The sequence below is a fragment of the Gossypium arboreum genome, chromosome 5 (assembly GCF_025698485.1).
Source record: "Gossypium arboreum isolate Shixiya-1 chromosome 5, ASM2569848v2, whole genome shotgun sequence".
NCBI classification, from domain to species: domain Eukaryota; kingdom Viridiplantae; phylum Streptophyta; class Magnoliopsida; order Malvales; family Malvaceae; genus Gossypium; species Gossypium arboreum.
This window is the reverse complement of record NC_069074.1, coordinates 81,040,528-81,050,432: the sequence shown is the minus strand read 5'-3', so window position 1 is coordinate 81,050,432 and position 9,905 is coordinate 81,040,528. Positions and strand designations below refer to the sequence as shown.

The 9,905-nt window shown below is 32.5% G+C and overlaps 1 non-coding gene across 1 annotated transcript; it reads right to left on the bottom strand.

Annotated features, from left to right (window-relative positions):
* Positions 1-8,523: 8,523 nt before the first annotated feature.
* LOC128293423 (small nucleolar RNA R71) lies at positions 8,524-8,630 on the bottom strand. Its single transcript, XR_008283605.1, has one exon. It is a non-coding gene; the product is annotated as a small nucleolar RNA R71 (small nucleolar RNA).
* Between the last annotated feature and the right edge of the window lie 1,275 nt (positions 8,631-9,905).

Here is a 9,905-nt window from a genome sequence, read left to right as displayed (position 1 = left end):
TTTCATAAACATAAAGGAATAAGGAAGCGTTAAGTCAGTATTTCCTTCTTTCTTCTCCTTCTCCAACCCGATTTCACCATTAAAGAAGATAAAGCAGGGCGAACCCAAGGGGCTGGCATGAACCCGGCTCCCCCTAAAATGTACAATTATTTTTTAGGTCTTTAAATTTTTAAAAAAATTTTAAATTAATAAAGGTAAAATTACACTTTGACCCCCCTTAAAATTATAAAAATTTAATTTAATCCTTTACAAATTATAAAGATATAAACTATAAAAAATTAAAATTTCATCCGGCCCCCCCTAAAAAAATTTTCTAGCTTCGCCCCTGAGACCAAGGGTTCAATCATTTATTTTCTTTTGCATATCAGGAATTGGACCAAATTAGAAGTAATCGAGGAAAAAGGTAAAACTATTGATTCATCCTTAAAGAAACAATTGTTATTTGTTTGTCCACGGAAGTTCATACGATATGTTTGTGTTAAATTGTTATGCATTTAGAATTATAATTGTAAATATGTTTAATTGAAATTTTGATTGTTTACGATTCGGTACATAAATGTGAGATAGAGGATTAAATTAAATACGTTGAATTGCACATTGAAATAATTAAAGAATTGACCTTAAATTGGACCGAAATAGGATATGTTATGTGATAAAGTGATGATTTGATGAAATAAGCTGATTTGATTCGTTTTAGACCGGTTGATAGTGATAAGGACCGAATTGAATATATGTAAAAATATAATATAATGTTCTAAGTGTGAAATTGAATCAGTATTGTTATGTGATATGCTATCATATTTGAGAATTGATTATTGGTTGATGAATGCTTTCTTCTTCTTTTTTTCCAATTTTTTCATTTGTGAGTTGTTAATGAACTCACCTCATTCGTTGACTTTATGTGATCTAATCTTTCTATGAAACATGCCTCTCACTATAATATAAAGTAGGGGCCATTGAATATATTTTATTTTCTTTCTTTTTTTTGATTCGATGCTTAGCCCTTAAATCTAATTGAATTTAAAAGAATACAAAATAGAAAAGTACAAATCCACTCCAAATATTTACAATATATGATCTATTTGTATCTAAGGTATCAACTCCAAATATTGAAAATAAAAAGCGAAAGTCTTTATTTCGAAACACTTTGATATATGATATGAATCCGTAATTTTGATTTCTTGCTTATTTTGTTTCTAAATTAAGTTGAGAGATTTTACATTTACATACACATAAAAAATAATTTGTGAAAAAAAACAATTTTTTATGTCATGACCCTTCCATATATGTCCGCTTTGGTTTGAATGGGAATTCTAAAGAAACTTTAGTTTGGTTCTACTATAGAAAAAAGAGGATTCTTGGATTGAGTTTTTTCCTCCTGTCAAGAAAGCTTTTATTCTGTAATTCATTTCAAAAGACTTCAATTAGTACACACAAAAAATAGTCCAATTCAGCAAAATTTTGTTCAATTTCGCGTGGAGTCATATTCTCATTAGTACGAGTCAAGGGAATGGTCCCCTTGCTTCTGATTTCCATATAAAGGATACAACAAACATACATACTATCTTTAACTTCTACCTTGATGGACTGAATATCTTTTATAAGGAATCGTAGAAAGATGCGATGATTTTTTCAAGAAAATCCCAACGAAAAATGCATACTATTCCCACCTTTCTATCAAATTATATTTTATTGACGTAAAATAGAGCTATAACATGAAAAAAGGTTAAGCATAAAAAAAATATATTAGTAGTCTTGACTCGTATCAAAACAATAGTTAGCTCTTGTTAGGCACCCATTTGATATGAGTTCAAACCGTGTTATCCCCATCTCCACCCCTAATATTGTATAAAAAATAACATAAATTAGTTAGAGTTATATACCAATTAAAACTAAGTTTAGGCCTATAAATAAATTCAGTAGTTAGCATATTCAACCAAGTAGCATAAGAAAAGTTACCAGTAAAAAGAATGAAGATTGTTATCATTTATAAGTAAGAAGTATCTTAAAATAATGGAGCACTAAATGGCTTTTTGTATTGAAAATATCGAATTACATTCAAATGACGATGAAACCAAAACCAGTGGCGAATCCAGGGGGCTGGCAGGGCCCTGCCCCCCTTCCCCTAAAATGGGAAATTTTCATTTAGGTATTTTAAAATTTTAAATTTGTAGTGGTAAAATTGCACTTTGCCCCCCAACATGATAAAAAATTTGATTTAATCATTTAGAAATTATAAAGATATAGGCTATTAAAGTGGTAAAATTGCATTTTACTATCGTAAAAATATATAATTTAATTTCGCCCTTTAAAATTTTTCGCTTAGCCCTAACCGAATGATATGAAATATCATTTTAATTGATGATAAAATTGCTATTATTATTATTATTATTATTATTATTAAATTGAAAATATATGAGATGAAGGTTAGAAGAAAATCATTTTTATTTGTGTACGTGTAGGTAGAAATCGTTTTCAACTGTTATTTTTTATTAATTTAGTGCAAATATATTTCTTATTTATCATGAATTATTATAATTACTATATGTTGCTTTATATAATTTTTAATTTAATATTATAATTTATTTTCTTATATAGTTCTAAAATATGCATTATTTTAAATAATTTTATATATTAATTCAATGTTTAATATAAAAAGAGATGTAACGCCCCAATATTTTTTTAAGTTTTTAAATTGTTAGAAATTGTCAATGTGAGTAATTTGGTTCAGTGGTTAAGTGAAGTGAGTGTGTGTGGGAGATTCTGGGTTTGAATTCTTTCTTTAGAATTTTGTTAATTTTGACTCAATCCCAACCTTTGGACATCTGGTTTAATTTAATCTTCACTCAACTTATGAGCCTATTGATTTAATGGTAAAGCTTTAGCTTACCCATTGATTTTATGTTCGAGTCCCTATGAGCGCAAACAAAAATATTTTTGTTATTACCCAGTTTATGCCGCTTACATGGTAGAGTTCGAATTGAATTTGAATTTTGAGGGAATCTGAGTAGTTATCAGAAAATCTAGTTAGTGGAATAATATTTTTTTGAATAATTAGATTTTTCCCCAAAATTCTCCCACTCCCTCTCATGTTTCTGCCATTTGCCTTTGCCTAATTTTCCCTTAATTCCACATTCATTTTTTTCTTCTCTTTTAGGATTTCACCTTTTTTTTTGTTCTTGCTATTTTACATTTAGATTTCGTGATTGTGTCTTGGTATGGCCACTATTTTGCTAGTAGGTAAGATTAAATTCTGATTTGAGTTTCGTTTTGATGTTATTTCGTGGAGGTTAAGGAAGTTTGTCGATTTTAATGGTAGGTTGTGTAATTAATTACTTTATTGTGCTACTAGGAGAAGATCGGGACGTGTTTGGTGACCACCAGAGATTTAGGTCCCTCAGATTTTGTTTTTTAAGGGTAAGAGTTTATTCGCCATTATAGAGGTTGTTTTGTTTCGATAATTAAGTTTGACTGTTGTTGGTAATGTCGATTTAGTGAATCAGGTTTGGAAAATCGTTGCTAATTGGTAGGTTTAATTGACATTTTTAGGTTCTGAAAATTTCATGGGTGAGTTCGTATAAAAAAACAGAACAGGTGTGTAACGAAAAACCCAAAAAATAGTAAACGGCTCAAAGCCTAAAAGTGGATTGTCAACGCCACATGGCCATGTGCCAGGCCTTCTGAACCACACGATCTAGGTCAATTAGGCGGTGTCGGCCACATAGGCTAGCCAGTTAGGCTGTGTGGGCCCAATTTCTAAAATTTTACCTTAGGGTCGTATTTGTTATGCGAATCGAATTTAACCCTTCCATAGGGTCCATATGGTATAAATATGTCTATAAACCATGATTTTTGATGCTCTGTTTATATTAAATGTGACTTATGAACGCATGAGATGTATGTTATATGTAATAGCATGATGTGTTTTATGCTAATATGATCTAAATCTGATGTGCATAGCATGTATGTCATACACGCATTCGATATCTGTTTAATTTTGTATGTGCATTGGAGTGGGATTATGATAATGGAGAAAGTGTTGATAGTTTAATTCATCTGCATAATTTGTTGGCTTAGCCACATATATCTGTTTACGGAAGGTTACTGTGTATTGTTCCGGCTGCTAGATTGCAAATTTTCTGAAAAGTGACATATGATCACGTAATGGTGTGTGGGGTTTGATGGGTATTTAATACCCTAATTGATGTATAGCGAATGGGGGTAGGATCTGAATCTGTATATGTTATATATTTGTTTCTATATCTGTTTATGAAATATATTTGATTGGTATCTGAGCGTGTATCTGCTACATTATCTGATGAATCATGTGTGTCTAATTTATTTTTTGAGATACATTACACACTGGGCTCGTAGGCTCACTTTCTATTTGTTTGTTCTTAGGTAATCCACGGACATAAGACGAACCAATGCGATGGGAGCTTGGTTATATATATATTTATATTACATTTCTATTAACTTTATTCAGATTAAATTCGTTTTGTTTGTTGGAATATTTTTGGACTTTCGGGACTGTTTTTAATTTTGGATTTTATTTTCTGTTTTAAATTGTTTTAACATTTTTAAATTATATGAACACTATCTAAAATATGTTCAATTTCAAAACCAAATCACATTTTCCAAAATTTTGTTTAACTAAGAAATTCCACTACAAAACTAAGTGATTTTATAAGTATTTATCTGCAAAATTTAATGAATTAGTTAAGAGGAAGTATTTCCCAGATAAACTAAAATTTTATTTATTAAAAGCTAGCGCTATTTATTTTACAAGTCTTAAAATGGTTTATGGATTTTTCAAATGATTGTGGTAACACCTCTAGATTTGGTCATAACGACTAGGCCGGGTTTAGGGTGTTACATTTAGTGGTATCAGACCCTAAGTTCAAAACTCAGGCTGTGATTTTTGGATTCAAATTCTTTTATGAAAAATGTTTTTGAACAAATTGTATTTCTGATTAATTTTGAAAAATGAGTTTATGAAAATTCGAGTATCTAGCGCTGATCCTATAAGTATTGCTTTAGGTATACTCTATAGTTTAGAAAGACATTGTAGTGTTAAAAATACTTTGCTTTAGCTAAAGATTGTAACAACTCTGTAAAAGTTCTGATAAAATTTTTAAACATTAGATTTTTGATAACAAACTTCAATTTATTTATAAAATTCTGAAATTGTAGAGAAGATAAGCATAATGAGTATGCTCGAAAACCGTGGACAATGTACTAGTGGACGCATTAGGTGCCGAAGAAGGGCTCGAGCTGAGCTATCTTCGATGCGCAGTATGCCCAATTTATATACGAGCGAGACCATTAGGACGCCTACCACTAAGACTTAGTCACGAACTCAGATTGTTGGGGATGACACATTGTTCCAAGCCATGTTGAGAGTTCTAAAGAGGGTCATTGGAACCTATACTAGATCTAGTAGCCATGGGTTAATAACTGAATGACTCTGGTCAAATGGGGCTGAATTATTTAAGGACGTCGTTGAGGTGGCCCCGACTGTGGCCAAATATTGGTTAGAGGCCACTGAGAGGATCATGAATGATCTAGACTATACCCTCAAGCAAAAGTTGAAGGGTGCGATTTCTTTACTTTGCAATGAAGCATATCAATGGTGGCAGACTGTTGAGCAAGACACCCAACCAGAACGGGTGTCTTAGACCTTCTTTCGTAGCGCCTTCCAGAATAAATATGTGTGGGAGATATATATTAAGGCTTGTAGACTCGAGTTTATTGGGCTAACTTAGGGGGATAGATCCGTGGCCAAGTATGAGGCCGAATTTCTGAGATTGAGTAGGTATGCTCGAAATATGATTAAGAATGATTATGATAAGAGTGTCTGTTTTGAGAACGAATTGAGATATGGAATTAAGGTTCCAGTAGCTCCACACAGAGAGCGAGTGTTCAAAACTCTAGTGGACAAGGCAAAAATAACAGAGGAGATTAAGCATGCGAAGGGTGAAAAGAGGGATAAGGTGAGGGGCAAAAATAAGTCTAAGAGGGATTCAGTCCTTCTAGTTCTGCTCAACGACCTAAGAAACAGGCCAAGTTTGATGGACCTCCTCAAGTTTGGGGGTGTGTAAACTCTAAATTATATAGATTTTTATAGCTGTTTATATCACCTTTTTACTTAGAATTTATGTTAACCTTAAGTGTTTGGATATTTAGTTTGGTGATTTTTTTTTTCATATTAAAACAATTGCCATAATTTTAGTGAAGTATGCAATTTTATGAATTCATGTATTAAATTTTGCATAATTTAACTATCTTATGTTACGTAGTAATTTATGTGCTTTAATTGTTGCAGTGGGACCATTGAATTAATAAGTGTGAAAGTTATTTAAATCACACATGGACATGAGTTATACTCCACCTCAATTGGGCGTCAAAGACAACAAATTGAGTCAAGAGAAGTCAATTTGATCTAGTTGAAGTTGTCTTGTTGAGAAGAACAAGTCTGATAATTAATTGGGTCACAAAACCATCTAAGTAGGGGGAAAGTAGTCCAATTTGGCTAAGGCATCAAGAGCACCCCAAATTAACTTTGGGGTAAATAATTTGGAAGTCCTTGCACTTGTGAAGAAAAATTAGAAATCAGCCCCTAATTAACACCTAAGAAACCGTCAAACCCCTTGCATAATTCATGCATGAAATTAAGCATGAATCAAGCAACCACCAACATTTTCCTCCACATTTCATGGCCGGCCAAGAAGGAGAGCATTTCAAGGGATTTACATGCTATTTTTAGCAAACTCCCTATCCATTCCTCTACTATAAATGCCATCCCTTATTTCCCATTTCAATTATCCATCAACTCACATTCGTCTCATCTTTCTTTCATCTCTTCTATGCATAAGCCCTACATTTCCCCTCTCCCCTTTAGCTAGAATTTTTCATGAGAAAAACTCTCTTGGTCGGCCACCTTGAGGAGTAGTTTGCGAAGGAGCAATCACAAGAATTGGAGGAAGCCCCATGATTGGTCTTTGGAGATCACCAAAATCATCTAGAGTTTCTTCTTTCCTGTTCTTTAATTTTGTTCTTAGTTATTCAACTTGTTTGCAAATTGTTTTGATGTTTTTCCATTAATAGTGATGACTTAATTTTGTTGTGGCTAGAATGAATGCATTAATTTGATAAAATTCATTTGATTCATGCTTATGATATTTTGTGTCTCAGTCGTTCATACTTCCAATTAAAATCATTTATGTATTTCATGCATTAAAATATATTTGAATGCATTAGAATTAGTTAATCGATCCTAACCAGATGACAATTAATGGACGAAATAATTAGAAGGTGCATGCTTAATTTAGATCCTAACCGGATTAAATTAAAGGTTCGTAATAACTCAAAAGAGCTCTATTACCTTGCATAGCTTTTAAATTTGTGTTATTAAATTATTTCAAACCTAACCGTCCCTATTACTTCACATAAATTCTAAGGAATCCTTAATTAAATATGGACATAGAAATATACATGTTTTTCTAAGTATAAGATTTCGAAAGAACTTATATTAGATTCCAACTTAATGAATGATTGAGTTGTCATGGAATTTTTCTGGAACATTGTTAAGCATGATGAAAAATGAATTAAGTCAAATATTGTAATTATTCTAGCTTATTAATGTTATTGTTGTTAAACTCGTGAAATTGCTACTAAACCATCACCTTGCATATTTCATCCTATTTGCATTTAGGTTAATTTGCATTTAGTTAATTAATTTAATCTTAACATCTATCACCCCAAATTATTGTGTTTTCTTTATCAACTTGTAAATTCATAATTTTGCAATTATTTGATTAATATACACAGTCCCTATAGAGGCGATAACTCTTATACTTACTTATTACTTGATAACGACTGTGTACACTTGCATAAACCTACGCGTTACAAGTTTTTAATGCCGTTGCCAGGGACTGTTGCCTTAATCATTTTTTGTGAAATTATTCTTTACAATTTGGTTTTTATTTTATTTTAATTTTATTTATATTAATTGTTTTGTGATTTTTTTTATTATCTTGTAATTTGGTTCAATTTTCTTTTATTTTTTACTTTAATATTTTTTTCTTCCCATTATTATTTACGTGATAATGGATCCTCCGCAACATGATCAAGAAGGAGCATTTGCTTATAATGCTCACAATTCGATCATTGTTGTTGATGACAAAAACTGCGCCATTCGACAATATGTCATCTCTCTTTTCAATGAACTCAATCCGGGTATTGTGAGACCCAAAATTGAGGCTCCACAATTCAAACTGAAGCCTATGATGTTCCAAATGCTTCAAACAATGGACCAATTTAGTGGGATGTCTACTGAGGATCCGATTCAGTTATTTATGGAAGTGAGTGACTCATTTAAATTAGCCGAGATGACAAGGATGCATTGAGACTGAGATTATTTCCATACTCTTTAAGAGATAGAGCACGAGTGTGATTGAGCTCCCTACCGTTCTGTTGGTTCAACGTTTCTTAATGAAATACTTTCCTCTATCTTTGACTGCCAAGTTCCGAAATGAAATCACTTCATTTCAGAAACTTGACGAAGAATCTTTATCTAAGGCATAGGAGCAGTTGAAGGAGTTATTATAGAAATGTCTACATCATGGCATTCCTTATTGCGTTCAAATGTAGACTTTCTATATTGGTCTCAATATTCATACTAGAATGATGGTGGATGCTTCGAAAAATGGATACCTTTTTTTTAAGTCTTATAAAGAGACTTACAAGATTATTGAAAGAATTTCTAGCAATAACTATCAATGGTCAACCAACCGAGTAGCCTCAAGAAGATAAGTAAAATGAGTACTTAAAGTTGATGCCCTCACTTCACTTGTAGCTCAGGTATATTTTATATCCTCAATGCTTAAGAATTTTACTATTAACAGTCTTAATATTGTTGTAGCCTAGCCACCAAGTAAATGTGAAAACGTTTCCTATGTATACCATGGAGATGAACACTCGTGTGAAAATTGCCCATCAAACACAAAGTCCTTTTATTATATTGGAAATCAAAACAGTAGTGGGCCAGGACCAAAATCCAACTTCTATAACCCCTCATTGCAAAACCATCCAAATCTCTCATGGAGTAACTAAGGAACCGGGCTTAACAATATTTATATGCAAACTAAACCGAATCAAATGCTAGGGTTCACTCAGCAAGTTCAAAAACCATTGCAAGTTGGATCTTCCAATAGTTTGGAGAATTTGTTGAAAGCATACATGGCGAAGAATGATGCATTGATACATGGCCAAGCAACAACGTTGAGGAATTTGGAGAATCAAATGGGTCAACTAGCCACCGAACTCTAGAATAGACCGCAAAGAGCTTTGCCTAGAAATACCGAAAATCCAAGAGTTTCGGGTAAAGAATATAGCAAAGTAGTCACTTTACGGAGTGGGAAGATGTTGGAGCCTAAGGCTGCTAAGGTCAAAGATGGGCTTGCTGACAAAAAGAAAGTTCAATTGAGAGTTGAAACTCCCACGCCTTAGAATCTTGAAAACTCTGATAAGGTAAACCCTAAACTAGTCAATTTTGATAAACTAACACCTTTGTGAGATGAAGAAACATTACCTCGGAAGAATTGTCCAGTTCTAGCCAGAGTTCCACCACTTCCTTATCCGAAAAAGCTCAAGCAACAGCAGAATACTCAACTTAAAGAAATTTTGGATGACAAGGTGACTTCTAATGACTTCAATGCTATTAAATCCCTATATGTAGTCGAACAATGCTGTATTGTTTCCGAGATAGAATCATTGGCTTCAACAAAATTGAAACTCAATTTTCTAGATGACCCATTAGAACGTATTCTACCAGTGGATCTGCTTGTTGGAAAAAACAGGTTTGAAAAATGTAGCAGAAAATAAATTTAGGGAAAATAAAATTT